Source organism: Euleptes europaea, chromosome 10 (assembly GCF_029931775.1).
Source record: "Euleptes europaea isolate rEulEur1 chromosome 10, rEulEur1.hap1, whole genome shotgun sequence".
Lineage (NCBI taxonomy): Eukaryota > Metazoa > Chordata > Lepidosauria > Squamata > Sphaerodactylidae > Euleptes > Euleptes europaea.
Window position 1 is genome coordinate 33,347,684 of NC_079321.1, and position 12,845 is coordinate 33,360,528.

General features: G+C 42.3%; 1 protein-coding gene across 17 annotated transcripts in view; it reads left to right on the plus strand.

Moving 5' to 3' along the window:
* MYT1L (myelin transcription factor 1 like) overlaps nucleotides 1-12,845 on the plus strand; it is a 175,797-nt gene that overhangs the window by 139,152 nt on the left and 23,800 nt on the right. The gene's annotated exons all lie outside the window — the stretch shown is intronic.

A 12,845-nucleotide genomic window follows, 5' to 3' on the forward strand; every position in this document is an offset into this window, starting at 1 on the left:
ATGGTGTAGTGGTTATAGCGTTGGGCTAGGATCTGGGAAACCCCGGTTCAAATCCCCACTCTGCCACAGAAACTAGCTGGGTGACCTTGGGCCAGTCACACACTCTCAGTATTTGGATGGAAGACCTCCAAGGAATACCAGGGGCATGACGCGGATGCAGGCAACCACCACTGAACGAAGTCAGCTGTGACTTGACGGCAAATAGATAAGCATGTATGTGTATGTGAAGTGATGTATATTTAGTGATTATTTTTGTACTTGTGCATATGTGAAAGAATAGGTAATTTTCATGTCCCAATAATATTTGCAGTGCCTGTGGCATATGTCTAGACTGTGATGTGCAGAATAGGTCCCCCCCCTCAGTTGTATGGGGTAGCTAAAAGGCAAGACACTTCATTAGTGTCGAATCAAAGCTTATTATATATTTGTCTATATGTAATTTACTTAGCAAATGTTATTTGATTTAACTTGGAGAAATTGATAACTAGTTAACTGCTATCATTGCCTTTTCCTGTAATGAGACTATTCAGTTAATCAAACGTTAAGTGCTAGAAAATACTCGAATACCTATCATTTTATTCTTCAGTAACAAAAGAAATCTACATATATTGATTTAGCTGTCATCTACATCTCCTCTGTTTGCTGCTGGGGGACTATATAAGGAAAGAGTTTCCCTAGTTGAACCTCCCATAATACCCTCTAGAATTCAAGAAATGACATCTATTATTGTGTTCCTCTCACATACAGTGAGGGAAAAAAGTATTTGATCCCCTGCTAAATTTGCCCGTTTGCCCTCTGACGAAGAAATGACCTGTCCATAATTTTAATGGTAGGTTTATTGTAGCTTTGAGAGACAGAATAACAACAGGAAAACCCCCAGAAACCCAGAAGACAAAAGTCAGAGATTGATGTGCATTATAATGAGTGAAATAAGTATTTGATCCCCTATCAACCAGCCAGATTAGGGTTAGGGTTAGGGTTCTGCTGTCGACAGAAGCAATCAATCCATCAGATTCCAAACTAGCCACCATGACCAAGACCAAAGAGCTGTCCAAGGATGTCAGGGACAAGATTGTAGACCTGCACAAGGCTGGACTGGGCTACAAGACTACTGCCAAGCAGCTTGGTGAGAAGGTGACAACCCTAACCCTAACCCTAACTGTCAACCTCCCTCGGTCTGGGGCTCCATGCAAGATCTCATCTCGTGGAGTTGCAATGATCATGAGAAAGGTGATGAAGCAGCCCAGAACTACACGGGGGGAACTTGTCAATGATCTCAGGGCAGCTGGGACCATAGTCACCATGAAAACAGTTGGTAACACACTACGCTGTGAAGGACTGAGATCTTGCAGAGCCTGCAAGGTCCCCTTGCTCAAGACAGCACATGTACAGGCCCGTCTGCAGTTTGCCAATGCACATCTGAATGACCCAGAGGAGAACTGGGTGAAAATGTTGTGGTCATATGAGACCAAAATCGAGCTCTTTGGCATCAACTCAACTCGCTGTGTTTGGAGGAGGAGGAATGCTGCCTACAACCCCAAGAACACCATCCCCACCGTCAAACATGGAGGGGGACATATTATGCTTTGGGGGTGTTTTTCTGCTAAGGGGACAGGAAACCTTCACCGCATCGAAGGGACGATGGACGGGACCATGTATCGTCAAATCTTGGGTGAGCACCTCCTTCCCTCAGCCAGGGCATTGAAAATGGGTTGAGGATGGGTATTCCAGCATGACAATGACCCAAAACACACGGCAAAGGCAACAAAGGAGTGGCTCAAGAAGAAGCACATTAAGGTCCTGGAGTGGCCTAGCCAGTCTCCAGACCTTAATCCCATCGAAAATCTGTGGAGGGAGCTGAAGGTTCGAGTAGCTACACATCAGCCTCGAAATCTTACTGACTTGGAGAGGATCTGCAAAGAGGAGTGGGACAAAATACCTCCTGAGATGTGTGCAAACCTGGTGGCCACCTACAAGAAACATCTGACCTCTTTAATTGCCAACAAGGGTTTTGCCACCAAGTACTAAGTCATCTTTTGCAAAGGAATCAAATACTTATTTCACTCATTATAATGCACATCAATCTCTGACTTTTGTCTTCTGGGTTTCTGGGGGTTTTCCTGTTGTTATTCTGTCTCTCACAGCTACAATAAACCTACCATTAAAATTATGGCTGGTCATTTCTTCATCAGAGGGCAAATGGGCAAATTCAGCAGGGGATCAAATACTTTTCCCCCTCACTGTATGCAGTGCAGTAACCCTGTAACATGCATGAAATACATGCATAGAGCAATTGTTTCTCAGAATATAAATTGGCTCCATTATAAACAAAGTTTTATTTGAAAAATGTATGTCTTGCATGATGAATTGGTTTGTTAAAATTAACAAGGTTTAGTCTTAATTAGAAGATATATGTTGTATATGGCTTGGATCCCGGGCAGAGCAGTCCACAAACTAAAAATAAACAAATAAAACAAGGGGTAGTGAATGCCTTTAGAAGCAGGCATGACCCCTGCACTGGCGTTAGTGCCACTTGCACCGGCAAAACTGGCACTAACAATGGCGCAGGGCCACTTACTCCAGCGCCGGGAAGCGGCACAGTAATGCTATACTCGGATGCCGGAGCAGCTGTGGCGGTAGCATGTCTCCACCGCAAGAGCTCATGCTGGTGCCAAAGTGGACGTTCCTGAAGGCGGACTGACTTTAGTCAGCTCCCTTAGCCCTTTCTTCCCGGGAATGCCCTTGCAAAAATCATGGCATAGCCCCACAAAACTCTATAGAGCAGTTTTCGCGGGGCTTGGGGAAAATTTATTTTATTATACCTACTACACCGCTGCAAGCCACTCAGGAGGTGGTGTAGTTGCGCCATCCCTGGCCGCTTCTTAACCAATGTCCCTGTAAGGTTGCTCTGTTAGTAACCCTCTGCTAATATATGGCATTTCCATCAGCAGAAAAAGACATCTTTGCCTCCCTCATTCCACTACTGCCCATAATACTCCTAGAAATGCTGTTCCTGAGTGACGGGGGACCTTCAGCATGGTAGTGAATTGGGGGTCTGCAGTGGGAAGAAGAAATCAGCAAAATTGCTTCCCCATTTTCTGTTAGCAGAAATTTGCCATGGATCCCACGCCTATATGTAAAGGACCCTGGATGCATAGGTGAAATAACCATATGAGAACAACTCTTAATAGTGGCTAAGAGTGAACTGTGAGCCAAGAATACCCTGATTCAGAGATTTTTCTCAACCATAAGCTCACAAGGTCATCTTAAGTAAACCACTGTTTTCTCAGCCAGAAATGATAACAAATGGTTTACTATTGTATCTATTGTGAAATAGTTGTACCTATCGTCACTATTACTGAACAAAGGCATGTGAAACTCTATGGAAACTTGAAATTCAAAACATAAATATCCAATGTATAACCAGCAAAGATTAATTGAAGACATTACAAATTGGGTTCCTATGTACCCCACCCTTACAAATATGCAATGCAGAGACTCTGTAATATGCATGCCAAACTACTGGAGTTATGTATTTTACAAAGGCAATTCAGCACTATTTCTTTTTGCTCTTTACAGTATTTTCAAGAGATAGTTAACTTGAAGCTCACTGTCTGGTTCCTGTATTGAGTGTTCCTTTTCCCATTAATAAACTTTGTTACAATTTCCCCCTTGTAATATTAAAGCTCGACCTCAAACTTTCATAGCTTATACATTTAAAGCCAAGGTATTATAAATGGAGATATGTTTTTAATTTTTTTCATTAGTTTTTCATACACATAATACAATACATGATAGAACACATAATTGTACAACCTAGATTTTAGTGACTCAGGCAGATTATAAATAAAATACATATCTTGTCTAGACTCAATAAGATAAGCTCCTGTAAACTATCAATTCATATACGGTCATAACACCTATATCCAACCATTATAATATCACAACTAAATTAAACCCATTTTTTCTATCAGACTTTAAGATGCCTTGCAAATATCTAAGATTAATTATATAAGATTATTTTCTTATTCCTAATCATCTGCTACTTCATGTAATGCATACATACATACTTACATAGCCATATCATACAAAAATGGGGCATAATAATGATGGGCAGCCCATTCCTGACCTCCAAGGACAAAAGGAGGTCAAAAAGGGGGGCCCCGTGCCAGAACCCGGGCTACTTATGAGGTTCAGAGTGGCCCCAACGCCAGCAGGAAGGCCCGGACGCCGATCTCTGGGCACTGCCATGGCAGTGCCACCAAGGGATGCCAGTTGGGCATTCCACCGGCGTCCCACCAGTGCACAGTCCTGCGCCGGCATGCCAGGAGGCATTCCCGAGGCATGCTGGGGGGCGGGGCGGAACTGCCGGTAGTTCACTGTCCCCTTTCAGCCCAGCACACCGGTGGGGAAAACGGCATTGCTGCACCTTCTTTTTTGCAGGCACAGCCTCACTGTTCTTTATGGGGCAAAATGTCCTGTTTAAAATTTAAAAAGCCGTCACAAGGCTTTTTAAAGCCTTTCATCAGCCGGGGAATGGCTTTGCAGATGCCGTGGCAGCACCTCAGCCATGCCGTCCCCTGCCACTGAAAGGTTAGGAATGGGCTGTAAATAATTAAAGGCACTTACCACAAACCTAGTCTCAATAAACCAAATCACTGCTGGCCAGGCAGCTCGAGCATGTTGTTTATACACCCGCATGGGTGGGATACATGTGCCTATGATAGTTTCATGCTGGTAGTGCTAAAAGAGCCATGTGCTCCTGAGTACAAATGATTTGTGTTTTATTCATTTCAGTGAAAGTAGATGGAGCATCTCTCACAGCAGAATAAGGGTGTAGAAAAATACCATGTATGAAATTTTCCTAATTTTCAAATACTTCACAATGAATGGGTGATTCCCAATGATATTCCAAGTGACAGCAAGGAATATATGGTTTCTGTACATGTCAATGAAGATGTGTGTGTATTAGGGTGTATTAGGGTTGCCAGACCCCCACCAGGAGCAGGGGATTGCTCGCTTTGGGCCCCCTCTCCCGGTGCCATTCAAACGGCCAAAAGGAGTCTTACCAGGTACAAATTGAGGCCTAGACCTAGACGCTGTTGGTGTGTTGTTGTCACTTATGAGAGTCACTCACTGATTCAACCATTCTGCTGATATAGAAAGCCTGAGAAACAGTGATTTTCTCAGAAATCTGTGAAACATTTGGGTTGGCCACACAAAACCTGCACAGAACATACTCAGCTGAGAAGCATGCAGAATAATGCTAAGTAAATTAGTTCCAGAACTTAATTAGCATTCTTTTAGTAATAGACTCTCCCCAATCTCTTTAGGCTAAGCAATAGCAAGCAATCAACATATTTACTATTTACAATTCTCCGACAGCAAATCCACAACAAAAATTGAGAGAGAATCTGCACAACTTCATTGTAGTTCTGTGATTTCATTTTCACAAGTTGTGGAAGCATTTTGGTTTGTGTTTTTTATACCTTGTAGTGTACAATTGATTATGTTAATGATCAAGGATATAGGAAGACTTGGCCAAATTTTAACATTATACTTCCTTTGATGATTGTTCAAACAACGTGATGGTGGTTGACAGCACACTCTCATGCATAAGCAGGATCAAACACTTGATTTAGTGCTCTGAGCAGGATAAACCAATAGTAGCCTGAGGTAGACGAGTTTTAAGTTAATCAGCTACGATGGACAGATCACCGCTTCAGAGGGTTGCCGTGTTGGTCTGCAGTAGAACCGGTAGATTCGAGTCCACTTAGTTTCTAAAGTGCTACTGGACTCAAATCTAGCAGATCACAGTTTGATAAAATTTAGAATTATGGGTTGCAGTGGTGTGGGGCCTTTTTAAGTGGTATTCCTTAGAAGTCTAAATGGTTCTTGACAACTCGGGAAGAATTTCTCACTGACATAGATGGAACTTCTGTTGAAGTCCTGAATGAACTTTGGAAACAGGAGGACATCAAAGTGGTATATGCAGTTACCACAACACACCACAGTAAATTGAATGTAAAAGCTCTTTCCATTTTTTTTGGTTCTCCAAGGAGTTGGAGGCAGTAAAATGCCAGATACCATGATTAAAGATATGGTGCCACAGTCAAGAAACTTATGCCGAAACCAATCAAACATAGGCTACAGTCCATTTTAAAGTTTGTTTGTGTCAGTGATGTAAAAAGAAAAACCCTCCACCATTCTACCACCATTTGTGTCTACACAGCACCATCCAGCAATGGTCTGCTGCTAGTAAGGTTTTCCTTACCAGAAAGAATTGGTGAGACCCTTGGAAACATGCTGTCACAACTTGTAAGCAGATTGGTTAAAAGATAGAAACTGCCTTGGTTGCTCTGTAACAATTGTTCCTGGATAAGTAATGTCTAGTGCTGGCCAGGAGTTCTTTTGGCCAGGACTGTCCATTTCTGGTGAAATCAGACTATAGGGCTACAGTCACACATACCTTAGTTAGGCTATTGTAGTGCATGGGACTGCCAGAGTCAAGAAACTTCAGCTGGTTCAACTAATGGCCAGGATTTACTTGCTTCCAAGTAAGTTCCTCAGATCCTTGCTCTCATGTTGCACTCCAGGGGATCCCAAGGTCCCATCTAAAGTGTGGCATCCCTACCTATCTTAGAAGGTATTATGAAGGAGAGTTCATTGCTTAGTACCTAGCATAAGGTATCCTAAAAGACCAACTTTTCCACCATGAATTGACTTTGCAGCTGAGATCGCCATGTAAAGCTTATTTCCATATGTCTCAACTTTTAGACAAGAGCCCCATGGCACAGAGTGGTAAGCTGCAGTACTGCAGTCCAAGCTCTGCTCATGACCTGAGTTCGATCCCGACGGAAGTTGGTTTCAAGTAGCCGGCTCAAGGTTGACTCAGCCTTCCATCCTTCCGAGGTCGGTAGAATGAGTACCCAGCTTGCTGGGGGTAAAGGGAAGATGACAGGGGAAGGCACTGGCAAAACACCCCTCAAACAAAGTCTGCTTCGTAAACGTCGGGATGTGATGTCACCCCACGGGTCAGGAATGACCCAGTACTTGCACAGGGGACCTTTACCTTTTAAAGCTTTTAGAAGTAAGGCCATTAGCTACTGTACAAAAGTTTCCTCCAAAGGAAGAAAATTCTCTCCAAAGGGATGTTCATTGGGCACGTGACATCATTTTGTCATTAGTCAAAGATGGTCCTATTCCCCCCTCCCCAAGGTTCTGTCAGGTCCACTGAAGTCCACAAATGCCCAGTCCCGATTTTTGAGGCCCCTCAGCTATGATAAAAAAAATAATATACGATGCATATAAAAACAAACTGTGAAACTTAACAGATGCTAACAAATAACAATTGCAAGCCCCCCCCCATTATACTTGAGGTCCAGGCCAAATGCCTTCCTGGTCCCTCCTCTAATTTGACTGGGTTGTCTGTGATGCAGAACCTCAGCCACTGCTTATCTTCTTCTAATGCCTTGCTGTGCATATGGATATTGGGAGTTGCAGAATGTGAAATAGGAGAGAGGAGGAGGGAGGCTAGAATGAGCATTAAAACACGGTGGTGTGGAGTAACAGACCCACAGTTCCACCATCATGCTTCACTTTTAAAATACCAGTAATCCAATCCAATGACAATAGGTAAACGAATCTATCTAGGTGGTTGTGAAAGGAGCAAGATAAATGCTTGCCAGTCATAATTGCTTATACTAAATAATACAGTCAGAGCCTATGCCTATATGATTCTTGGGGTCTCTGTTCCTGCATTTCTGTATTTTTATAGCTGCTGCCTTTTTTCTGTTTAATATGTAGCATTGAAAAGTCATAGCATGTGATATCTCAGGCTTCAGATGTTAGTCAGCTTTGGAAAGTGCATTTCTGAACAAATGTGTTTGTGTTGAAGGGTTTTATTCACTTTAATCTGTGTGCAGTATATGCATCTCCATTTTAAAAGTAGGATATTGAAGTGGAGGGAGGTTGAGGATATGATTCTCAAATAGACTGCAAGGATTATCACATAGTCAACAGGAAAAAGGCAGTGGCCAAAGGGAAGCTCAGGATATAATACATCAAATTTTGGAATATCCTTATTAGGGCCAGAATAAGTACCTTTGCAGAACCATGTGAGTACCTAACCCACACTATCTTCCAACTGGCATTTACACATGAGAGTGAGCAGTGGCACAAACTCCTTTCTCCCACCAAAACCCATATTTACATACTGCCTTGTTAGCTGTAGGAAAAGGTAACATAGTGTGGTATTTTGAAATTCCAGAGGGCCTCCCAAATGCCTAAGGGAGAGAACTTCCTCTAGTTCATGGGCTTTATATTCTGTAGACCTTGTGTAGTTGCATCCCAGGGTTCTGAACTTGAGCAAACAGGAGAGGCCATTTTCCATCAGTGACTGATGAACCCAGTCTTTCCAGGTCATAGGAGCTGCCAGCTATCATCACTTCAGTTATGTGTGGATTCATTTTCAATTGGCTTGCCTTTAGTCTACACAGCAACCAGGCAGTATATAAAAATGCACCGGCAGGAATGAGGATAGATAGAATAGACCGTCATTATCATATTATTAGTTGTACCTCCAAATGTTTATCACCCAGTGGACTGAAACAGCTTGGTGAGAGCCATCATGGTGTAGCGGTTAAGAGTGGTGGTTTGGAGCGGTAGACTCTAATCAGGAGAACTGGGTTTGATTCCCTATTCCTCCACGTGAGCAGCAGAGGCTAATCTGGTGTGCTGGATTTGTTTCCCCACTCCTACACATGAAGTCAGCTGGGTGAACTTGAGCTAGTCACACTCTCTCAGCCCCACCTACCTTACAGGTTTGTCTGTTGTGGGGTGGGGAAGGGAAGGTGATTGTAAGCCGGTTTGATTCTTCTGTCAGTGGCAGAGAACGTTGGCATATAAAAACCAAATCTTCTTCTTGATGAAACTTTGTGAGATCACTCAACAAAGGTCTGGATGTGGAGAGTAACCACCCTGTAGTCACCTTGCCAGAACCACAGTTTGCTTAGTCATATCACCAACACTTTTTAATCATTGGTATCAAAGATAATTGATTTCTAAGCACACTCCTTCAAACAAGGGCCATCGGCAATCTCTTGGATGGGAACTAGACTGGTATTAGTCCAAGATTCAAATCAAAACGAAGGATGTATTCTTTGCTCAGGTTTTCCAATAGAGAATAGATTCATACTATTTTTAATGTGATAATTGCATAGGTTGAAACTGCTGTATTCAATCAAGTATTGTAAATATAGTTTTAAAGAAAATATTAATGAAGAAAAAACCTGTCGTTGGATTAATAAAATGAGTGTGATGCATATCACCATACATTAACTACGGCTTCAGCTAATTGCTGAATCTGCCCTTCTAATTCTAAGGGAAGACTATTTGGCAAACATGTTGAAATAGAATCTATACATGGTACACAAGCTGGGAATCTACAAGAAGTCAGTGCTTGGCGTCCTTCTTATCTCCCAGCCACCCACTGTTTTCTCCTGATGTGAGCTAGAAGGGAAAGGTGGAAATCATGAGTGGGTCAAACAGATTATGGCACCCTTTCCTTGCTCATAGATTACTGATAACCACATGTTTAAAATTCATGATATTTCTTATTTCATTTGTCTTCATGACACATCTGGGAGCAATACTATAAAGAGAAAGTTTCTAACAGATTGATTTACCCCGGAAAGCTTCATGAAGGAACACAGTTTGAAGCTAGTTCTTTCATTTATAAACAAAAACAGTGGCCTCTCTGTAAATTACTGAAATTGTTCAGTTACAAATGTAAGAGGGGGCCTACTAAAATTTGACTGAGATAAAAGGATTTTACAGTGGATCTCAGATATTCCCAAATTTTTGAGACAGATAATACAAATCCAAAGCAGCTTGGTTTCTTGTATAAGCCTCCATATTCTTCCCAAATAAATAGCATCTCAGTTCTAAGATTAACTATTATGTCTTTGGTCACTGTAAGATGGAATTATCCACACAGCCTTTCATTTTCTCCCTGTATCTATTGCCAAATTCTGCTTTTTTTTCTGTCTCTGTACAATTTTTAGAATCCATTTACTCTTTTTTGTTTCTCTTGCTAAACCCCTTATTCATGTCTTGATAGTCTTTCTCCCTTACTACTAGAACCTGCTCTTCAGTGGCTTTCATTCTTACTATTTTCGTCTTTTTTTTTTCATGGCTGTGATCATATCATACCTCCTTAAATGTGTGTACTGACTTCCTAATACTTTCCACATTTGCTTAAAAGCCTTATATATGGTTTTCCACTGCCTTGCCTTTGAATTTTTTTCATTTTTCTTTACAACTATTCCAAATTAACAAGCAATTTGTAGACTCTCTCCCCTGGTTACTGACATGGGTGATCAGAATCTAGCCAGATCTGCTTTTGAAATGTCCAAAGCAATTTGCTACAGGAGAAAAAAACTAAGCACATGAGGACAATGTTTTGATATCATGGGACAATCTCATGAGCGCAGTATACATTCTGAAGTAATTCCCCCCCCCCAATAGTATATGATAGAGCAGCAGTCTTTCTCTACCAAAGCTGACCTTTCTCAAATTTGTGTGTGGAACTTATTTTCTATAACTACTACAAAGAAAATGAAGACATTGTTGAAGGCTTTCACGGTCAGAGTTCATTGGTTCTTGTGGGTTATCCGGGCTGGACAATGATTCAGCTCAACCCAACCCCTTTCTGACTTTATATTACTCTTCCTACACACTTGACACTGAGAGACACTGTCCTTCAGTGTTACTCCTCTGAAGTTGCCTGCCACAGCTGCTGGCGAAACGTCAGGAAAGAAAATACCAAGACCACGGTCACACAGCCCGGATAACCCACAAGAAAAAATGAAGACAACTTGCTCATTTACCAATGGTTATGAATTGATACACATTATGAACTGATATTATGCTGTGCCAGTATGATAATCAGGATACTTCATCCCATGCACTTATTGGCTGGACAGTGAGTTTTCCACTCTTTTTGGATGGTCTTTTTTCTGATCTCAGTGATCGTGCTCCTACAGTGTTGTTGGAGATGGGTGAGCTAGCAACTTCAGCAGCAGCGATTGCTCTCCCTTCTTCTGTTTACCTGAGGGTGAAGGTACACATGTTTACACTGTGAGCTCTCTGTCTATATTAATATCTACCTCTAGTGTGCCAGGGGAACCAAATACTAATTCATTAATTACATTTCTTCCATTGTGGGACTTAAAATGGCATATAGAGTGATTAGGATTGCCACCCTCCAATTACTGGCAGGAGAGCTCCTGGGATTACACCTGATCTCCAGCCAATAGAGATCAGTTCACCTGGAGAAAATGGCCGCTTTGGAAGGTGGATTTTACACCGTTATACCCAGTTGAAATCCCTGCCCTCCCCAAACCCTGCCCTCCTCAGGGTCCCCCTCCCTCCCCCCCAAAAAAAACATATCCAGGTATCTCCCAACCCTAATTTAGTGATCATAGGCAATCTGACATCTAGACACAGATGAGATCCACACCGGCCTAGTTTAAGCATAGCAAAAAGGTCTACCTAGTATATGCTGACCAACCGTACTCAGGGAATTGCTCGCTCACCTGCCCAGTTGCTGATACCTTCTATTAAAGCTGAGAAATAAATGCCCTATAGCCTGGTGCTAGAGACAGCAGGAAGTTGCACTGCTTCCATTTTAGGCATCCAGCAGCAGGCATTTTATTTGCCAGTAAAAGAAAGGGGCAGCAACAGTAGCTATCGTGCTGTCAAGCAAACAGGGAAGGACAAGATTTGTATATTATTGTTCAATTCTCTGGTGGCTTAGATGGATACAAACAGAGCTAAGAACACAGAGCTCAAAGCACATTGAGCTCTGTTATAATGTTACGTGTGCATCCAGCCTAATTTCAACACCTGAGATACAGCTTAGCTGCTACATTAGGGTTGCCAACCTCCAGGTAGCAGCTGGAGATCTCCTGCTATTACAACTGATCTCCAGCCGGTGGAGATCAGTTCACCTGGAGAAAATGGTCGCTTTGGTAATTGGACTCTATGGCATTGAAGTCCCTCCCCTTCCCAAAGCCCGCCCTCCTCAGGCTCCGCCCCAAAAGCCTCCCGCCAGTGGCAAAGAGGGACACAGCAACCCTATGCTACGTGTAATTTCACTTGATTGCAGATTTCATGGCTGCCTTTTTGTCCACAAAAGCAGTTTGCTTATATATATTCTTCAGGTTCAGGAAACTTCGTGTTTAATTTTAAAGGATAATTTTCCTGGCTAAAGAGCATAAACCAAAGCCTTAAAGAACTGGAAACCCGCAGTCAAAGCATGTGCTGAATACGCCTTGCCAATGCACACCACTTAAAAATAATATATGTGGTGCTGGAGGGAATAGGGACCAAAGCAGGCCTCACAGCGGTAGCGTCTCCATGACAACCCAGCTACAGTCTGGCCTGCAAGATTTCCCGTCAAAGTGGGAAAGATTGTCCTAGCAATATGTAGTCCTGCCCTCTGGTGGCAGAAGTCTTGTGTACAAACCCATGTGGTTTAATTCATTATACACTGTGGCAGGAATTGATGTAAAAAGAGGGAAGAGTCACACAGAAGAATAGATTCCTACCATCTTTGGGCGCGAGGCCTCTGCTCTACTTGAACCAGTCATGACAGTCTACATTGTGGATGGGCTGGGCTCCTTCCCTTCTCAATTCCATAACAGTCCCACATATTTCTTGGCAAGAGGGTACAAACTACTTATATATTTTTTTAATCCTGAAAATCAGTGTAATATGTGTGTTATATTTAAAAAAATGTGATTATAAATGGTATATGTTTGATTTAAAAGTTCAGTTGTATG